The sequence below is a fragment of the Onthophagus taurus genome, chromosome 11 (genome assembly GCF_036711975.1).
Source record: "Onthophagus taurus isolate NC chromosome 11, IU_Otau_3.0, whole genome shotgun sequence".
Classification (NCBI taxonomy): domain Eukaryota; kingdom Metazoa; phylum Arthropoda; class Insecta; order Coleoptera; family Scarabaeidae; genus Onthophagus; species Onthophagus taurus.
The window spans coordinates 32,726,972-32,746,637 of record NC_091976.1 but is presented as its reverse complement, the minus strand read 5'-3'; the positions used below and the strand labels follow the sequence as shown (position 1 = coordinate 32,746,637).

The following is a 19,666-nucleotide window of genomic DNA, read 5'->3' as shown; positions in this document are numbered from 1 at the left end:
TAAAATAAGAAAAGTAATATAAACTTAAATAAAAAACTATTAATAATTAACATTAGATAAAATCATCATGGATAATTTCTTCGACATTGGAGATGGAGAACAAATTTTTGAAGAAATTAACGAATTATTTCCTATAAGAAGCGAAAGGATAATAAGGGGTAGAGTTGACCATTCAAATATTCATTCAGATGTTGAATTTATGATGAGATTTCGTCTCTCGAAAAAAAGTTTTCATCACCATGATGCAAGCAATTTGTTGATTGCTATTATTTAATGTAAAATTCATCAAAATTTTAGTAATAATGCTGTACCTCCTTCAACCGTTGAAACTCTTCGGTTTTATGCAATAAGTAACATGTTGCTATCCATAGCTGATTTTGCAGGAGTGAGTGCACAATTGGCATCTTCAGTCGTTCATCATGTTAATTGTGCCATTATTGTTTACCATCACATTTTAATATACAATAATACGAGATATACATACTTTTTGCTTTCCTTGCCATGTAACTGCATCACTTTTTTTGTTTTCTATTACGTTTTTATGTTTGATAACAAATTCAAGATGTTCGCATTCCTCTTTGATGAAATTAGTGGTTCGTCGCCTTTTCTCAGTCTTCAAATTTTAATTTTAAGATTTGAACAGGTTAGAATATCGTCAAAATACCTAATAGTAGGTCTTTTGAGCACATAGAGCTGTCAGTTTAACATAATAGACCAAAAAATCCCTAGATTCCTTGGCTATCTCAAGGATTTCTTAAGTATGAGATAAATGGAGGTGGTAGTACGCACGACCCTGTTATCTACGAGATAAATTATATCTTATAGATAGCTTAACTGACAGATAGCATTGGTTTGGTAGTAACGGGCCTAAGGCTATCTATGGGATTATTACTATGGATACGGCTATTTCACGCGCTCTGATTGGCTAGTAGATGGATTTATCTATAAGATAAATTTAACTAAAAGATGGTAGTAATGGACCTAAGTAAAGTTCGAAACATTTCGAGGATACTTGACAAAGAGAAAATAAGTTAAAACAATTAAATGGGATCTTGTCTATAAACTCCAAAAAATGTAGAAAAGCTTTTGAAAGTGTTTCAAAGGTGCCAAAAAATAGAAAAAGGTGACTGGTGTTTGTCAAAATGGTTCTAATCTGGAAGAAACACATTGAGGATACTTGATAAAGAAAAAATGAGTTTAAATAGATAAATGGAACGTTGTCCATAAACTTGAAAGAATTAGAAAAAATAGGATTTATTGTTGGTTTTGGTTCAAAATGGTTTAAAATATCTCTGTGACACTTAAAAAGCATGGTTACACTGAAAAATGTATTTTACTGGGTTGGGTTGGGTTGGGTTGTATATACTACAATCTAACGTTGAATAACAGTTAAAACTAGAACTAACACTAGACCTAGAACATTCATGCTTTTTTAAAAGATCAAGTAAAGTTCGAAACATCTCGAGGATACTTGACTCAGAGAAAATAAGTTAAAACGATTAAATGGGATCTTGTCTATAAACTCCAAAAAATTTAGAAAAGCTTTTGAAAGTGTTTCAAAGGTGCCAAAAAATAGAAAAAGGTGACTGGTGTTTGTCAAAATGGTTCTAATCTGGAAGAAACACATTGAGGATACTTGATAAAGAAAAAATGAGTTAAAATAAATAAATGGAATGTTGTCCATAAACTTGAAAGTATTAGAAAAAATGGGATTTATTGTTGGTTTTGGTTCAAAATGGTTTAAAATATCTCTGTGATACTTAAAAAGCATGGTTACACTGAAAAATGTATTTTACTGGGTTGGGTTGTATATACTACAATCTAACGTTGAATAACAGTTAAAACTAGAACTAACACTAGATCTAGAACATTCATCCTTTTTTAGAAGATTAAGTAAAGTTCGAAACATCTCGAGGACACTTGACACAGAGAAAAAAAGTTAAAACAATTAAATGGGATCTTGTCTATAAACTCCAAAAAATTTAGAAAAGCTTTTGAAAGTGTTTCAAAGGTGCCAAAAAATAGAAAAAGGTGGCTGGTGTTTGTCAAAATGGTTCTAATCTGGAAGAAACACATTGAGGATACTTGATAAAGAAAAAATGAGTTAAAATAAATAAATGGAACGTTGTCCATAAACTTGAAAGAATTAGAAAAAATGGGATTTATTGTTGGTTTTGGTTCAAAATGGTTTAAAATATCTCTGTGACACTTAAAAAGCATGGTTACACTGAAAAATGTATTTTACTGGGTTGGGTTGTATATACTACAATCTAACGTTGAATAACAGTTAAAACTAGAACTAACACTAGACCTAGAACATTCATCCTTTTTTAAAAGATTAAGTAAAGTTCGAAACATCTCGAGGATACTTGACACAGAGAAAATAAGTTAAAACAATTAAATAGGATCTTATCTATAAACTCCAAAAAATGTAGAAAAGCTTTTGAAAGTGTTTCAAAGGTGCCAAAAAATAGAAAAAGGTGACTGGTGTTTGTCAAAATGGTTCTAATTTGGAAGAAACACATTGAGGATACTTGATAAAGAAAAAATGAGTTAAAATAAATAAATGGAACGTTGTCCATAAACTTGAAAGAATTAGAAAAAATGGGATTTATTGTTGGTTTTGGTTCAAAATGCTTTAAAATATCTCTGTGATACTTAAAAAGCATGGTTACACTGAAAAATGTATTTTACTGGGTTGGGTTGGGTTGGGTTGGGTTGTATATACTACAATCTAACGTTGAATAACAGTTAAAACTAGAACTAACACTAGACCTAGAACATTCATCCTTTTTTAAAAGATTAAGTAAAGTTCGAAACATCTCGAGGATACTTGACACAGAGAAAATAAGTTAAAACAATTAAATGGGATCTTGTCTATAAACTCCAAAGAATGTAGAAAAGCTTTTGAAAGTGTTTCAAAGGTGCCAAAAAATAGAAAAAGGTGACTGGTGTTTGTCAAAATGGTTCTAATCTGGAACTAACACATTGAGGATACTTGATAAAGAAAAAATGAGTTAAAATAAATAAATGGAATGTTGTCCATAAACTTGAAAGAATTAGAAAAAATAGGATTTATTGTTGGTTTTGGTTCAAAATGGTTTAAAATATCTCTGTGACACTTAAAAAGCATGGTTACACTGAAAAATGTATTTTACTGGGTTGGGTTGTATATACTACAATCTAACGTTGAATAACAGTTAAAACTAGAACTAACACTAGACCTAGAACATTCATCCTTTTTTAAAAAATTAAGTAAAGTTCGAAACATCTCGAGGATACTTGACACAGAGAAAATAAGTTAAAACAATTAAATGGGATCTTGTCTATAAACGCCAAAAAATTTAGAATAGCCTTTGAAAGTGTTTCAAAGGTGCCAAAAAATAGAAAAAGGTGACTGGTGTTTGTCAAAATGGTTCTAATCTGGAAGAAACACATTGAGGATACTGGATAAAGAAAAAATGAGTTAAAATAAATAAATGGAACGTTGTCCATAAACTTGAAAGAATTAGAAAAAATGGGATTTATTGTTGGTTTTGGTTCAAAATGGTTTAAAATATCTCTGACACTTAAAAAGCATGGTTACATGCTTTTATTATAGTAGCAGTGCTAGATAGTACTAGTTAGTATTAACTTTTTGTACTAATCTGTATAAAAAAAACTTGAATCCATTAATCAAAACATGAATCGAAGAAGTATTTAAATGATTGCAAATAAGGATATTAAAAAGTCCTACATATGCGTTGAACCCTTGCTATTAATTATGGATTTAAATGGATTACGTAATTCAATTTATTGAAGAGTATTTTAATTAGACATTTACCCAACGCTAATCAATAACAACACGCTATAACCCACTATAACGTTACTCATTAGCATATTTATTAAATATTCCCCCTAGCTTCGATATGACGCGTTTTTATCGTTGTTAATGCTCCGACCAAAGTTCTTAACCATTATCCGTAAAAGAATCGCTGTCGTCAAAATAATGAAGTTGCCAATTTAGCCATGTTCGCCCCTACTCGTGCAAACGATAATTGCGCAAAAGAGGCCGGTGCGAACGGATTTGAAGTATTCAAAACGTCAGGTTGGAAGTGAGCCATGGAAGGCGGTCTATTTCTTAATTGGATTGCCTGGGATTTCTCCCTCCCGCACAATTTCTTTTATCACAACCATTGGCAACCCCCCATTGACTACAAACGGCTCTCCTCATACCGACTGTATGCGTGAACGGACGCAACACTAAAACCGACGACCCCCTTTCCGCTTGAAAATTCCCTTTTACAAAACCTTACTGATGCTGGTTTAGTGGGAGGAAGGAACAAAGAAACGGGGGATGGTTTAGTAATGTTTTTGTTACGCTCGTTAAAACAGTTAGTTGGAATAACATTGGAAATACGGAAAGCGGATTCAATCGAATTTCTTTCAAGCGCAAAGAGGAATTTCTAACGCTCGATATCAATAAGATTACAAATGGCACCCCGTCGTAAAATGCACAGACGCCCTACGAACGGGGGTGTCATTACAAAATCCGTTTCTGTTCAATTTAAAGTCAACCCAGGGGGAGAACAAATTTTGGGGATGTGGTGCTGATAAAAAGAAATCAGTTCCATAAAAAGAAGGGGGAAAAGATATTTTCAATAAAGCAAGAGAAACTTGGATTGAATAATAATGTGTTAAGAAAAGATAATAAATGAATCCTTAAAGGCTTATCATTTTCGTTGTAAAGACCTTGAGCTATAGGTTGGTCAAAACACCGTTTTTGACTAAATTACGCTTAAAAGGGTTAATCTGCACCCACAGGAAAACGGTATAATCGCCAGTCATTACGAACCAACCGGAGGCTTTTGAACCTTTTCAGACCTCCCAGAGACTGACATTCAAACGGCGCTCGAGGTTTTCCCACTTCCGGGTCGGACTGTCTGTTATGAGACCGGGCAGCAGTAATTGGAAGTCCGGATCCGTGGCTTTTTTGGCCGCAATTCCAAGCCGTATTTGTCCTTTTTGTTTTTATTCTTCTGTCACTATCTTCCTGCCCTGGGATTGTTCATTGCATTCTCATACAGTACTTTAGCCCCCGAGATCGAGTATTGATTAAACAAGAAAAAAGCGAATTTCTCTTGTACCCAATTTTAAATTAAAATTAAAATTTGAATAAAACATGTAACTTAATCTTCTACATTACCCTGATGATTAAACATAACTACATTAATTGAGTAAGAGAGAAAATTTAAAATTCAAATCATTCCACGTAGATTATATCGGATTGAATTTAATTATAAGATCTAATAACATCCTACTAACCTTTAACATTTGAGCTAGTTTATGGTTAAATATAGCGTTTGAATAACGTGAAAGTTTATGATTATATGTATGGGAAGTTAAATTGATCTTCGATAACCGCAATAACAACAGGAATTTTACTCAATCGAACTTTACTTAATCTTTTAGAAAAGGATTTTTTTCCTGTAAATAAATTGTGAAGGAAAGTATGTACAAAACATACTATATGTATCTCTTAAGATGACTAAACCCGAACGTTTCTAGTTCACTAGACCTAGAACTAGAAACATTTGGGTTTAGCCGAGCGTCTTTAAAGATTTCTAAACCCGAACGTTTCTAATTCTAGGTCTAGTGTTTGTTTTGAAACGAAAACTAGAAGTAACACTAGACCTAGAACTAGAAACATTCGAATTTAGCCGCACGTCTCTCAAGACGGCTAAATCTGAATGATTCTAGTTCTAGGTCTTGTGTTAGTTCTAGTGATAGTACTAATGCAAAACTAGAACTAACACTAGACCTAGAACTAGAAACATTCGGGTTTAGCCGCACGTCTCTCAAGACGGCTAAACCCGAATGATTCTAGTTCTAGGTCTTGTGTTAGTTTGAGTGCTAGAACTAAAACCAGCACTAACACTAGACCTAGAACTAGAAACATTCGAATTTAGCCGCACGTCTCTCAAGACGGCTAAATCCGAACGATTCTAGTTCTAAGTTTTGTGTTAGTTCTAGTGATAGTGCAAAACTAGAACTAACACTAGATCTAGAACTGGAAACATTCGAATTTAGCCGCACGTCTCTCAAGACGGCTAAACCCGAATAATTCTAGTTCTAAGTCTTGTGTTAGTTTGAGTGCTAGAACTAAAACCAGAACTAACACTAGACATAGAACTAGAAACATTCGAATTTAGCCGCACGACTCTCAAGACGGCTAAATCCGAATGATTCTAGTTCTAGGTCTTGTGTTAGTTCTAGTGATAGTACTAATGCAAAACTAGAACTAACACTAGACGTAGAACTAGAAACATTCGGGTTTAGCCGCACGTCTCTCAAGACGGCTAAACCCGAATGATTCTAGTTCTAGGTCTTGTGTTAGTTTGAGTGCTAGAACTAAAACCAGCACTAACACTAGACCTAGAACTAGAAACATTCGAATTTAGCCGCACGTCTCTCAAGACGGCTAAATCCGAATGATTCTAGTTCTAGGTCTTGTGTTAGTTCTAGTGATAGTACTAATGCAAAACTAGAACTAACACTAGACCTAGAACTAGACACATTCGGGTTTAGCCGCACGTCTCTCAAGACGGCTAAACCCCAATGATTCTAGTTCTAGGTCTTGTGTTAGTTCTAGTGATAGTACTAATGCAAAACTAGAACTAACACTAGACCTAGAAAGTTTCTGAAGACGCACGGCTAAACCCGAAACTTTCTAGTTCTAGGTCTAGTGTTAGTTCTAGTTTTAATTGTGATTCACACACAAGAAAAAAACACTAGACCTAAAAGCAGAACCATTCGGGTTTAGCCATCTTAAGAGATGTACTTACGACTAAACCCGAATGGTTCAAAATGCCATAGCTTGTTCATCCTTTGCTGAGAGAGAGATTTTAATAAAATATTATGTGATCACAGCTTCTAGTAATCCATTAGCTATGTTAAGTCTTGTTCCAACAGAGATTAGTCGTCTGCCAGCAGTATCTAACCTACTAGCAGATTCTAGTCTTCCAGTAGCAGCCCCTACTCTTGTGTAAGCAATATCTAGTCTTCTATTAATAATAATAACTAAATTTATTGCCATAATAAAAAACAAAAAATACAAATTAAAGAAAATGTATAAGTACGGGCAAAAAGGTCGATTTATCGCGTAAGCGATATCTTCCAAACGACCTAATCAATCAGCCGTATATTAAGTTATATAAGAAAAACAATAAATAAATGGCAAGCAGCTGTGCTAAACTTATGGTCACTAAAAACGGTGCATAACGATAGCTAGTTGCTGGAATAAAAGAAGAAGAGAAGTAAAAGTAGAAGAACAGGAAAAAGAGGGAGATGAAGAACTCAGGAAGATACTTGGAGAACAAATAAATGACGTTTTAGATGGTTTTTAAATGTCACAAGGTGAGGAATATTACGGATCTCAGTAGGCAGACTATTCCAAAGGGTTATCGCCTGCACAGTAAAAAATTTATGGTAAATCTCGGTACTGTGGGTCGGGAACATAAGCACAGAATCTAAATGAGATTTAGTGGGTAAACCATGCGACGACAAGCGTTGAAATATACAGTACAAATACCTTGGTGTTTGATTGTCAAGAACAGTATATAACATAGTTAATATACGAAACGATCTACGGTTCTGACAGCTTAATATCTGCAAATAATTCCGGTATGGAGTTATGTGTTGAGATCTCTCGAGATCAAAGATATACCGTATGCAGTTGTTTTGAAGTCTTTGCAGTTTATTTCGTAGTGTTACCGGAAGATCAGGATATGCCGCGTCAGCATAATCTATATGTGCCGTGTCTAGCAGAATTATTCTGCCAGAAATACCTAATTTCTGCAAACCATATCTATTTAGTAAACAACAACCTAACGCTAAATCACAATTAAAACTAGAACTAACACGAGACCTAGAAAGTTTCAGTCTAAAGACGCACGGCTAAACCTGATCTAGTTCTAGATCTAGTGTTAGTTCTAGTTTTCGTTCAATAAAAAATAGAACAATCCTAAACAAATATCAATTATTCCTATTTTTTTTTAATTCTTTCAAGTTTATGGACATCCACTTCAATTATTTTCTCCTTATCAAGACTTCTCGGGATGTTTCTTGTCGATTGCAACAATTTTGACACCCACCAACGACTTTTTTCTACTTTTTGGCAACTTTGAAACACCTTCGAAACCCATTTTGAACCAAAATCATCAATAAATCCCATTTGGACTACACCCCATCTAATTATTTCGACTTATTTTTTGTTTATCAAGTAACCTTAAGATGTTTCCTCCAGATTAGAACCATTTTGACACACACCAGTCATTTTTTTCTATTTCTTGGCAAAATTTTCAAAGCCCTCATGGAATTGATGCAACTTTCCAAAACGTATCTAAAATTACTTGTTAAGATAAAAGGTGCACTTTCCGAGTGTTCTTCTTCGGTTCAATTAGGTGCGATAATTTTATTTATGACCTAAAAGAATTCTTTGCCCCCCTTAATTTTTTAAAAGGTAAATGTGTTTGGCAATTTAATTACAATCTGCACTTCTTCTTAAAACAAAGTTCATGAACCCATAACGATATTAAAATTGAACACCTGGAAAATGGTGCTGAGATCAGAGGAAACGTTGTCGTCTCCTTCCATTTGATAAAAAAAAGTCCCCTTTTGCGGAAATTATACAGCCTCCGTCACTAAACATAACCTAGTTATCGTGGCCGGATGAAAATGGCGTTTCGACTGGAGATTGCCCGTTAGCAAGAGTCCTCGTACCAGACGCCTTCGCGTCTTTCGCAATTATGTACCAGCTCGAAATGGGGAAAAAGGTGTTTTAGCAAAGCACAAACGCACCCGGTTATAGCCTAACGTTAAATTGGACGATTTTCGTCCCAACGCTCCTTTATTAAAAATTTCAATGACGGTTAATACTCTTTTGTATATAACAGAAATCTCATTTTATTTTATGTATAAAAATTTATAATTTATGATTCGACCGCTAAAGCTTTTATTGAATGAAAACGTGTTCCATTAACGTTTCGTGGTAGACCACAATTGAAAACTAAAACGTTTGTTAATCAATCCTTAATGGAAACGAAGCGATGTACTAATTGAAATGAAGCGCAAACACGTATCCTTTGTATCGAAACAAAAATTATGTATGCGGTAAAAAGGTATCGAAAATTTATTAAATTAACTACTTTGTTCGGTTTAAAACAGTTTCCAATCTCTTTACTATAGTTATTTGGTGTGCTGTCAACAGGTTATAGTATACAATTTCCGAGGTAATTTCCGAAGGGATAATGGCAATTTTACGCTGAATTCAATTATGTAAACACGACTCCGTTATGAACGTAAAATTTAATTTTGCGAAATTGTTAAATACCCGAAAAATTGTTGAATACGCTTTTTAAAAGCTATTTTATCTGTCAATCAATTCTTGTTTTGAACGATTTTTATCTCGCAATTTCAACGAGATATCTGTTTTTTTTTGCTAAATCAACAATTTTCAATTTTAATTCTTGTGTTAACACCACTTTTATCAATTTATATATATTTTTAAATATTTTGCCACTACCTACATTAGCACGAATTCTTTATTCAGATTCTAACCTCCAGCCGGAGTTGTTAGATTACACTACGCTGATTATAGATTTTAGATTCTAGGAAGTAGTATGGAATTAAATTGTATAAGTTAGTTATAAATTCCAGATTTAAGAAAATGTTGCAAAGTATATAATTAAATACTGCTGCTGTCAGAGAAGTAGATAGTGTCTGCAAGAGACTGGATATTATTGTTGGAAAACTGGAATCTGTGAATTGAAGACTAGGTTCTGCTATTAAGAGGTTAGATACTGATTGCAGGAGAGTGGATACTAGTAATAAAAGACTAGATAATGTTTGCAAAAGACTAGATACTGCTTGCAGAAGACTCGATATTATTTAGAAGACTCGATATTGAAGACTAGACTCTGCTAATAAGAGATTAGATGCTGATTGTAGGAGAGTAGATACTAGTAATAAAAGACTAGATAATGTTTGCAAAAGACTAGATACTGCTTGTAGGAGACTCGATATTACTAAAAAGACTAGATACCGCAAATAAAAGATATGACCTTGCATGTAGGAGATTAGATATTATTATTGGAAAATTGAAATCCGTGAATTGAAGACTAGACTTTGCTAATAAGAGATTAGATACTGATTGTAGGAGAGTAGATACTAGTAATAGAAGACTAGATAATGTTTGCAAAAGACTAGATACTGCTTGTAGGAGACTCGATATTACTAAGAAGACTTGATACCGCAAATAAAAGATATGACCTTGCATGTAGGAGATTAGATATTATTATTGGAAAACTGAAATCCGTGAATTGAAGACTAGACTTGCTAATAAGAGATTAGATACTGATTGTAGGAGAGTAGATACCAGTAATAGAAGACTAGATAATGTTTGCAAAAGACTAGATACTGCTTGTAGGAGACTCGATATTACTAAGAAGACTAGATACCGCAAATAAAAGATATGACCTTGCATGTAGGAGATTAGATATTATTATTGGAAAACTGAAATCCGTGAATTGAAGACTAGACTTTGCTAATAAGAGATTAGATACTGATTGTAGGAGAGTAAATACTAGTAATAGAAGACTAGATAATGTTTGCAAAAGACTAGATACTGCTTGCAGAAGACTCGATATTGCTAAGAAGACTAGATACCGCAAATAAAAGACAAGACATTGCATGTAGGAGATTAGATATTATTATTGGAAAACTGAAATCCGTGAATTGAAGACTAGACTTGCTAATAAGAGATTAGATACTGATTGTAGGAGAGTAGATACTAGTAATAGAAGACTGGATAATGTTTGCAAAAGACTAGATACTGCTTGGAGGAGACTCGATATTATTAAGAAGACTAGATACCGCAAATAAAAGACAAGACATTGCATGTAGGAGATTAGATATTATTATTGGAAAACTAGAATTCGTGAATTGAAGACTAGACTCTGCTAATAAGTAGTGATGGGACGGTATTTGAGGAACGGTATTTTGGAGCGGTATTTTTGAGGAGCGTGCCGCTTCCACGCGATTTTGAAATACCCGTTACAGAACGTTACTAATATACTTACATATTTGTAGTGATGGTTCGGTATTTGAGAAACGATATTTTGGAGCATTATTCTAATAGAACATACCTTTCCTGCGCGATTTTTAAACTACCCGATTCTGGGGTAGCGAATATATTATTTTTTCTACCTCGCTACGAAACCAGCTATGTTTTTGCTCAAATTTTGGAGCGGTATTTTGGAACGGTATTTTTGTGTAGCGACCGTTCCTGGAGCGCGACACGGTTATGAGCGGTATTCCCATCACTACTAATAAGAGATTAGATACTGATTGTAGGAGAGTAGATACTAGTAATAGAAGACTAGATAATGTTTGCAAAAGACTAGATACTGCTTGCAGGACACTCGATATTATTAAGAAGACTAGATACCGCAAATAAAAGACAAGACATTGCATGTAGGAGATTAAATATTATTGTTGGCAAACTAGAATCCGTGAATTGAAAACTGGATTCTGCTAATAGGAGATTAGATACTGATTGTAGGAGAGTAGATGCTAGTAATAGAAGACTATATAATGTTTGCAAAAGACTAGATACCGCACATAAAAGACAAGACCTTGGATGTAGGAGATTAGATACTGTTTGCAAAAGACGAGGTACTTCTGGCAGAAGTTAAATACTGTTTCCAGAGTAGTAGATACTGCTTGAAGGAGACTAGGTAGTGCTTCCAGGATACTAGATACTGCTTACAAGAGACCATATATTGCTTGCAGGGGACTCAATATTACTAACGAAAGACTGGAACCGCAAGTAGTAGGAAAACTGTTTGTAAAAGACGAGGTACTTCTGGCAGAAATTAAATACTGCTTCCAGAGTAGTAAATACTGCTTGAAAGAGACTAAATACTGTTTGCAGATGACTAAGCAAAAGACCAGATACTACTCGCAGGAGACTTGATATTACTAATAGAAAACAAAATACCACAAATAAAAGAGTGGTTATTATTCATCGCTAAATTGTTGTGTATTTTTATTCTAACTAAAACTAGACTAATTACTCATTCAAAACAGTTTAAAGTGCAAACGATCACACCCTTCGTATTAATCCGTTATATTGAGACTTTACTATAATAAGTGTTAATTTGAATTATATTACAAATTAACAGTGGAACTCGTCGATTTAGGTTCAGCAGTTCATTGTCGAGCTGAGAACGTCAAAATAATTACGAATTATCGAGTCGCATACACGCAACCCTTTCTCAACTCAAATGAGAATTCAATTAAAACTTTGTCATTACGCGGAAGAGACCTAAAGCCAACTCCCGTCTTTTGTGAAATACACCCCACGACAATTTCGTCCAACTTCTATTCACCCCTCGATAACGTTAGGCTTGTGTCAGAAACAAGTATTTTAAACGTTAATTTAATACAAAAATTTATTAAAAAAAAATGTGTGTTTAGTTTTAAAATGATTCATTTTTCTGAAGCAAACACGAGAAACGTTATTTTAAATCTTAAAATCAATTTTGCCGCCATCGTCAAACAAAAAGAACGGGATGTAGTAATGCAAAGTAAACATGGTACTTGAAATCGCGTGCTCGAACAGATGTGGAATTCGTTGGAAAAGTTCAAAACGCAAACCCCTTTCTAAATATAACCCGATGATATAGGAAGAGGCCAAATATCAAGTATGAATGACCCGATATAAACCTAAAGCTGTTTTACAGCCACTCGAGGAGGATTTCCTACTCAAGTGAGTACGAGAGATGGGAATTACACCATCACTTTTGTTGCATTCTCTGGATCATTCTGGCGATCATCCAACGTTTAAAATGGGATTGCGGGAGATTAATCTTATGAGATAGTGTTTATACTGGGAATATTGTGGTTAATAGATATTTTATTATGAACTAACTTAATAATCATATTTTTTAACAAAATACGATTCATCGTTTGAAAGCGTGTGGTTTCATGCCATCCCGGCGCCTCCACCAAAGCATTTGCGAACCAGCCGGTACAGTAGATTTACAGCAGTGGGGCGGTGGTTGTTCATTTCACGCTGAATTTCACCCCGAACCGTATAACCGGCTTTTCCAACGTTTCCCCACCCTGTCGAAATATTTATTCGCATTTATTCCCCACGGTTATGCAATATGCTGTTGTGTGGTACGAATTTGTCTATTTAATTTTCAGTAACAACAAATAAACCTTATAATTATTGATTTTTGTTTGTAAAATGAACGTAAATGAAATTATTATCTAACTGAAAACCTAGTTTCTATGCGGTAGTAATTTTCGGCTTGAACACGCCGTCAATCAGTGGCTTAATGTAAATTAACGAAGTTGCGCGTTAGCGTTCCGATTGTATGACGGGCTTTATGGAAATTTTAGAACGTAATATGGACTGGGCGTCGTTTATATGCATATTTTTTAAAGCTTCGGGTATCCCTGCGGATGTCGCCGATCAATTTCAGTTTATTGCCTTTATTGAAATCAATTTAGAATTGAATATGTTCTATAATAATAAATTTGAAAATATCTCATCGATTAATACAATTATTAAAATATTCACTATTGAGTCTCAACTATCTATAGAGTATCTAGACTCGTTATATTCTTTTATCGTTGGTGTATTTTGGATTAAAAGAGAGAGATTTTAATAAAGTATTGTGTGATCACAACTTCTAGTAATCCATTATCTATATTAAGTCTAGTTTCAGCAGAGTTTAATGTTCTGCCAGCATTATCTAACTCTACTACCCCCTATTCTTGTGTAAGTTCCTAGTTTCTGAAAACCATATCTATTTAGTAAACAACAACCTAGCACTAAATCAGAAATAAAACTAGAACTAACACTAGACCTAGAACTAGTGCCTAGTGTTCTAGTTTTAGTTCTAGCACTCAAACTAACACTAGAACATATATCCAACAGATATAAAACAACCGACAGATTCAAATATGGTAACATTATATTCATACATCCGACGACTTCTTCCTGAAGATGAGGACTAGCTCCCCGAAACATGTAGAAGGAAGATAAATAAAGAATAACATCGTTAAAGTGTAAATAAATCGACCTTTACTTCCAATTTAGACACGATGTTAAGGAATCACAACAATAATTACGATTATTAAAATATACACTATTGAGTCTCAACCATCCTCTATTGAGTATCCAGAAGATACTCTCATAAATTCATTTCAAGTATGGGAAGTTCACGATTTCTTCTGCCATAATGTAATCAAATGCACTCATTATATTGTTTTATCGTTGGTGTATTTTGTATTTCTTTCCATGATCTATAATAATTATAAAGAGATGTTAAATTTCGCATCTTGTGTCAAAAAAATCCCAATCTTTTTTATACCAACATCGTTCATTAATTCTAATCACCCCAAAGAGTCTCCAAACAGATTCATCCACCGTTTTCATTCCTTAAATTTCCATTACGTCCAGTTGTTTTTCCAAATGAGAATTTTGCTTCAAATGAAGACGAACAATTAATCTGATCCTAAGCGTTTCCCTGCGGGAACGAGGTGTTTGTTTGTGGCAGGTTTCGCCCGCCTTCCCGTCTGTTTCAATGGAAGGAAGTTTTTCACGGGATTCTTTACTATCCCGGATAAACACCGGAAAACTCCGGCCTAGTTCACAACAGCAATCAACTCTTTCAGTTTTATTTTTTCCTGTCCTCCCCCCAATCTCGAATTACCAACTTTAATTACGTTTTTAATTTGGATGGATGGACCTGTTACCCGCAACCATGGAAATTACACCGAAATATGTTTTTAACCAATTTTAAAACTTAATTAAAGCTTCTTTTTTAACATTTTTCCGATTATCATTGTTGGGGAATAATTTTCTTGTTATGATATAAAGGTCGCAAGTCTCATCAACCGGGGCGGATTCTTATTTCTCTTGGGTTTCACAACGTCGAGTTAGAACATGTATTACGGTTTTAGCAGTAAAATAGGTTACGACCGAATAAACATAGCAATAAAGGAAGAGTCCGTGCGGAAACTCTTTACGCCTTAGAGGATCTCAAAAGTGCGATCGTTGCGGCTTATATGTAGAAAAATACGAAAAAGAGGAAGTAAAGAACGAACAAGTTTTGAGAAAACGGTTTGTTCTCGGCCTCTTGACATCGGACCTAATAAATTATATCATTGTCGAGTGTCTCGAGACGTCGTCGAGTATCGTTTCGTACAAAGAAAGCGGGTTTCAGTTCGAATTTCTCAAAGGGGGGACCACCGTATATAGAACGACGTTTTGATCAAAGGCTAACACTTGTCGAGGTGGAAATGGAGAATGTTTCTTCGTTTATGGTGACTAATTGGAAGTAATGGACTGTCAGAAATCGTTCATTTATCATTTAATAAAAAAAACTTTTATTATTTTTACATGTACACTCTAAAATTAAGGATTCCGAAAATGCCCGGTAAATTGCAATTGTTCCAATACCGTTCAACGCACAAGGCCAAAATTACTGTTCCCTTAACGACCGTGGGCTATTTCGAACTCTGTTCGATCAGCAAATCCATTTAAATCTCAATCCTAGTCTATTACCAATTCCCAAGGGACTAAATCGTCGCTAAACAACACTAAACTAGTCGAAACAATTAGATTTATAAGTTATAAGAAGTTATAACGGTCGATATTCTGAAAGAGGATTTTAAGTTAGAAGGGGGGCACTTTGTCAAAAGCACTCCCCAACTGTACTCTGAGCCGGGTTAATAAATTCGTAACGTAATTTGACAAGACAACCTTGATGGTTACGTGAGAAGGGTAACAATACAAGAAAAATCTTTATCCCCAACTATTCATGGCGAGTTTAAATACAATAAAATCTCGATATAACAATTTGCGTTTGGCAATGATATTATGTTTTTGACAAGATGTTCTTTTCCCCAAAATGACTTCAATTACGCTTCTTCTCTTTATATCTCATTTTTTCATATAATGATTTCTTCTGGCTTCATCAAAAACGTTATTTCCACATAAAATTTTAGTGAAATTTTGTTTCTGAACTAGATATTTTGCTTCTACACTTAATCTTTTCTTCTACAAACATTATGGTACAATTTCCACACTTGATATTTCACTTTCTCATTTGAAAGATTTGATTTGAGACGTGCGGCTAAACCCGAATGTTTCTTGTTCTAGGTCAAATGTTAGTTCTAGACACAATGCTAGGTAGCGTGATATTGGTATAAAAAAGATTGGGATTTTTCTGGTACAAGATGCGAAATTTAACATCTCTTTATAATTATTAAGGATCATGAAAAGAAATTTCTGGGAAAGTTGAAAATTCTTCTACAAATTTCAAAATTGAAGTCATAGTTGTGGATTTCCTTAGTTAATAAATTTGATCTTTCACAATCTATCTAACATTGCGTATGGTCCGTTACTTTGCTCAACCTTGGTATACAAACCTAATCTATTTCAATGTATCTGGCATTCTGCAACGTCCATAACTTTACCCAACATTTCTGCATGGCGGTCATTAACCTTAATAAATAAACCTGATCTTTCCAAATCTACCTGGCATTGTGTACAATCCATAACTTTGCTCAACATTTCTACTCGAGGTCATAAAGATATAACACTAAGTTTACAGTTGCAAAACGCAATGACAAACTTAGAAAGAGGAACAAGATCAAGACTGATAGGTGAATATTAAAGACTATTTGAATAATATCAAAACAGTAGTTAAATTAGCCAAAACAACTATAGACGGTAAAAAGAAAAAGAAATGAGTTGTCTGATTTGATGAGGAATGTAGACAAGTAATAGAGGAGGAAAATATGACTGAAGGTTACATCCAAAGGAGAACCAGAGAAAAACAAAGTGTGTGAAAGAAAATAAAGTATCAGAATGATCTAATAGACTTCTGAGAGATAAATGATTATCTAGTGTTTCTGACAACATTATGAAGTATGCGCATTTCTCGTTAGATGGCACTCTTCAAAATATTTTACCGGCATAAAATTTGCAGTACCTACATTGTCTTGCTTAAACGAAAACATGATTTTGACCAAATTTGTAGGAATTACTCATTGGATTATGTTGTAGCCATCAAATAGGTGTCAGACAGTCAAGATTGTGTTTGATACATTAAAATGATAATAATAATAATTAATTTGTTTGGAACACCATAAAAAGAAAAAAAAAATTATTGACTCCAACAAAGTAGTCAAATTGTAAAAGTTATTTTACGATGACATCTTAAGTGCGCGGGGGGGTATCGAGAATCGTGAAAGCCCTTTTGTAGTTCACGAAAGTACTTTTTTATTGCTGGTTTTATGAACGTTAAAAGTTTAAAACGTAAGCTTGTTTTAAGTTAGTCGCGATAAGAAATAAAAAGAAATGTACGGTTGTTGTAAATTTTCTGAATAATTTATAAAGGAAAATCTGAAATCCTCACGCGATTTCAACTCAATTTTAAAAGATTAACAAAATAGTAAAACCCGTATTATCTCATTGATAATTTATTATCCCTTTACTCTTTGCCTTATAAACTTATCCGCTGGCAAAATAGAAAGAAGGCAACGAGGCGGTCATAAATCCGCAACCCCCGGGGCTCCAGATAATAAATTTCCAAGACTTTCTGTCACGGAGCCTTGCACAGTTCACGCGCTGCAGGACTCACGTAAATGCGGTGTGGATTGTTATTCGACTCCGCCAGCTGTATTTCATTGGGATCGCGTGAATCAACGTGTGAATACGGTTCATTTACATCGACCCTAAATGCTTATCATTGATACTGAATAGACAGGTAAATAACTAAAAATTATGTTATCTATACTCTATTTTTTCATTCGGAGGAGTAAAATGAAAAGTCACTTTTATATGGTGTAATTTTCCAAAGCTATTTAGTCTGAAGACACACGGCTACACCAGAAACTTTCTAGTTCTAGGTCTAGTATTGGTTCTAGTTTTACACTATCACTAGAACTAACACTAGACCTAGAACTAAAATCATTCAGGTTTAGCCGTCTTGAGAGACGTGCAGCTAAACCCGAATGTTTCTAGTTCTAGGTCTTGTGTTAGTTCTAGTTTCAATTCTAGGTCTAGTTTTAGTTCTAGCACTCAAACTAACACAAAACCTAGTACTAGAGTTTAGCCGTCTTGAGAGACGTGCGGCTAAACCCGAATGTTTCTAGTTCTAGGTCTAGTGTTAGTTCTAGTTTCAATTCTAGATCTAGCGTTAGTTCTAGTTTTAGTTCTAGCACTCAAACTAACACAAGACCTAGAACTAGAATCATTCGGGTTTAGCTGTCTTGAGAGACGTGCGGCTAAACCCGAATGTTTCTAGTTCTAGGTCAAATGTTAGTTCTAGTGACAATGCTAGGTAGCACTAGTTAGCATTAGATATTGTTATGTTGCGTATTCTTATGGAATCAAAACTAGAACTAACACTAGACCTAGAACTAGAAAGTTTCTAGCATGTTTCTAGTTCTAGGTCTAGTGTTAGTTCTAGTTTTGCACTAGCACTATATCTAGAACTAACACAAGACCTAGAACTAGAATCATTCGGGTTTAGCCGTCTTGAGAGACGTGCGGCTAAACCCGAATGTTTCTAGTTTTAGGTCTAGTGTTAGTTCTAGTTTTGTACTAGCGCTATCACTAGAACTAACACAAGACCTAGAACTAGAATCATTCGGGTTTAGCCGTCTTGAGAGACGTGCGGCTAAACCCGAATGTTTCTAGTTCTAGGTCTAGTGTTAGTTCTAGTTTTGTACTAGCGCTGTCACTAGAACTATCACAAGATCTAGAACTAGAATTATTCGGGTTTAGCCGTCTTGAGAGACGTGCGGCTAAATCCGAATGTTTCTAGGCGACCGGCAACATTTTTTATTTTACTAGTGTAATTTTTGCTTAAAACTGACCAATAGCAACCCTTCTATTTGGCGCTTCAATTTGAAAATACTACTCAGAATTAAAAAATAGAATATAGTAGACGGAAAGAGAAACCCAAAGTTAAACACTTTGCTTACTTTACGTCACAATTTTTTATTAAATTCTTGTTTGTTTGTTTAGGCAAAGCAAGTTGGGGTCTTTAAGGGTTGATCAATATGTATGTAAATCGAGTTGGTAAAGCGGGACAAACTCACGTGTGGTGCACGTAATTTATGGTAAAGGGTCCTCTTACTCTTCAAAAAGGGGTCGTCTTTATTAAATTCTCGACAAACATACGAGTTTTAAATGTGACCCAAAAAAAAAAATAAGGACAAAGAATGTGTTGTATTGAATTGTACGTAGTTTACCTTTATATATTTAATACTCCTCTCAAATTCTCTTGTTTAATAACGACGACGTTCAATATTTATATTTGAGTTCACCCGTTATCGAGATTATTAAACTGAAATTTGTAAACAGTTCCGAGTGTAATAAATTCGTTCTCTTTGTACAGGTAAATAGAGGAGGTCGTCTTTGTGAAACTCGATGCTGGGTTAACTATGACCTTTAGCTTGCAAACAATACGCGATATCGTTGAAATTATTTACCACCATTTCTACACGTAGAAAGATCTTGTATAATTAATAACCCGCCTTATTGCGTGGGAGAAGAAATGTATTTGTACTTTATGATCTGGAACTAGTCTTTTCTAGG

The 19,666-nt window shown here is 34.5% G+C and overlaps 1 protein-coding gene across 2 annotated transcripts in view; it reads left to right on the top strand.

Moving 5' to 3' along the window:
- Nucleotides 1-19,666, top strand: part of LOC111424972 (E3 ubiquitin-protein ligase Trim9) — an 80,038-nt gene that overhangs the window by 33,372 nt on the left and 27,000 nt on the right. The window lies entirely within an intron of this gene.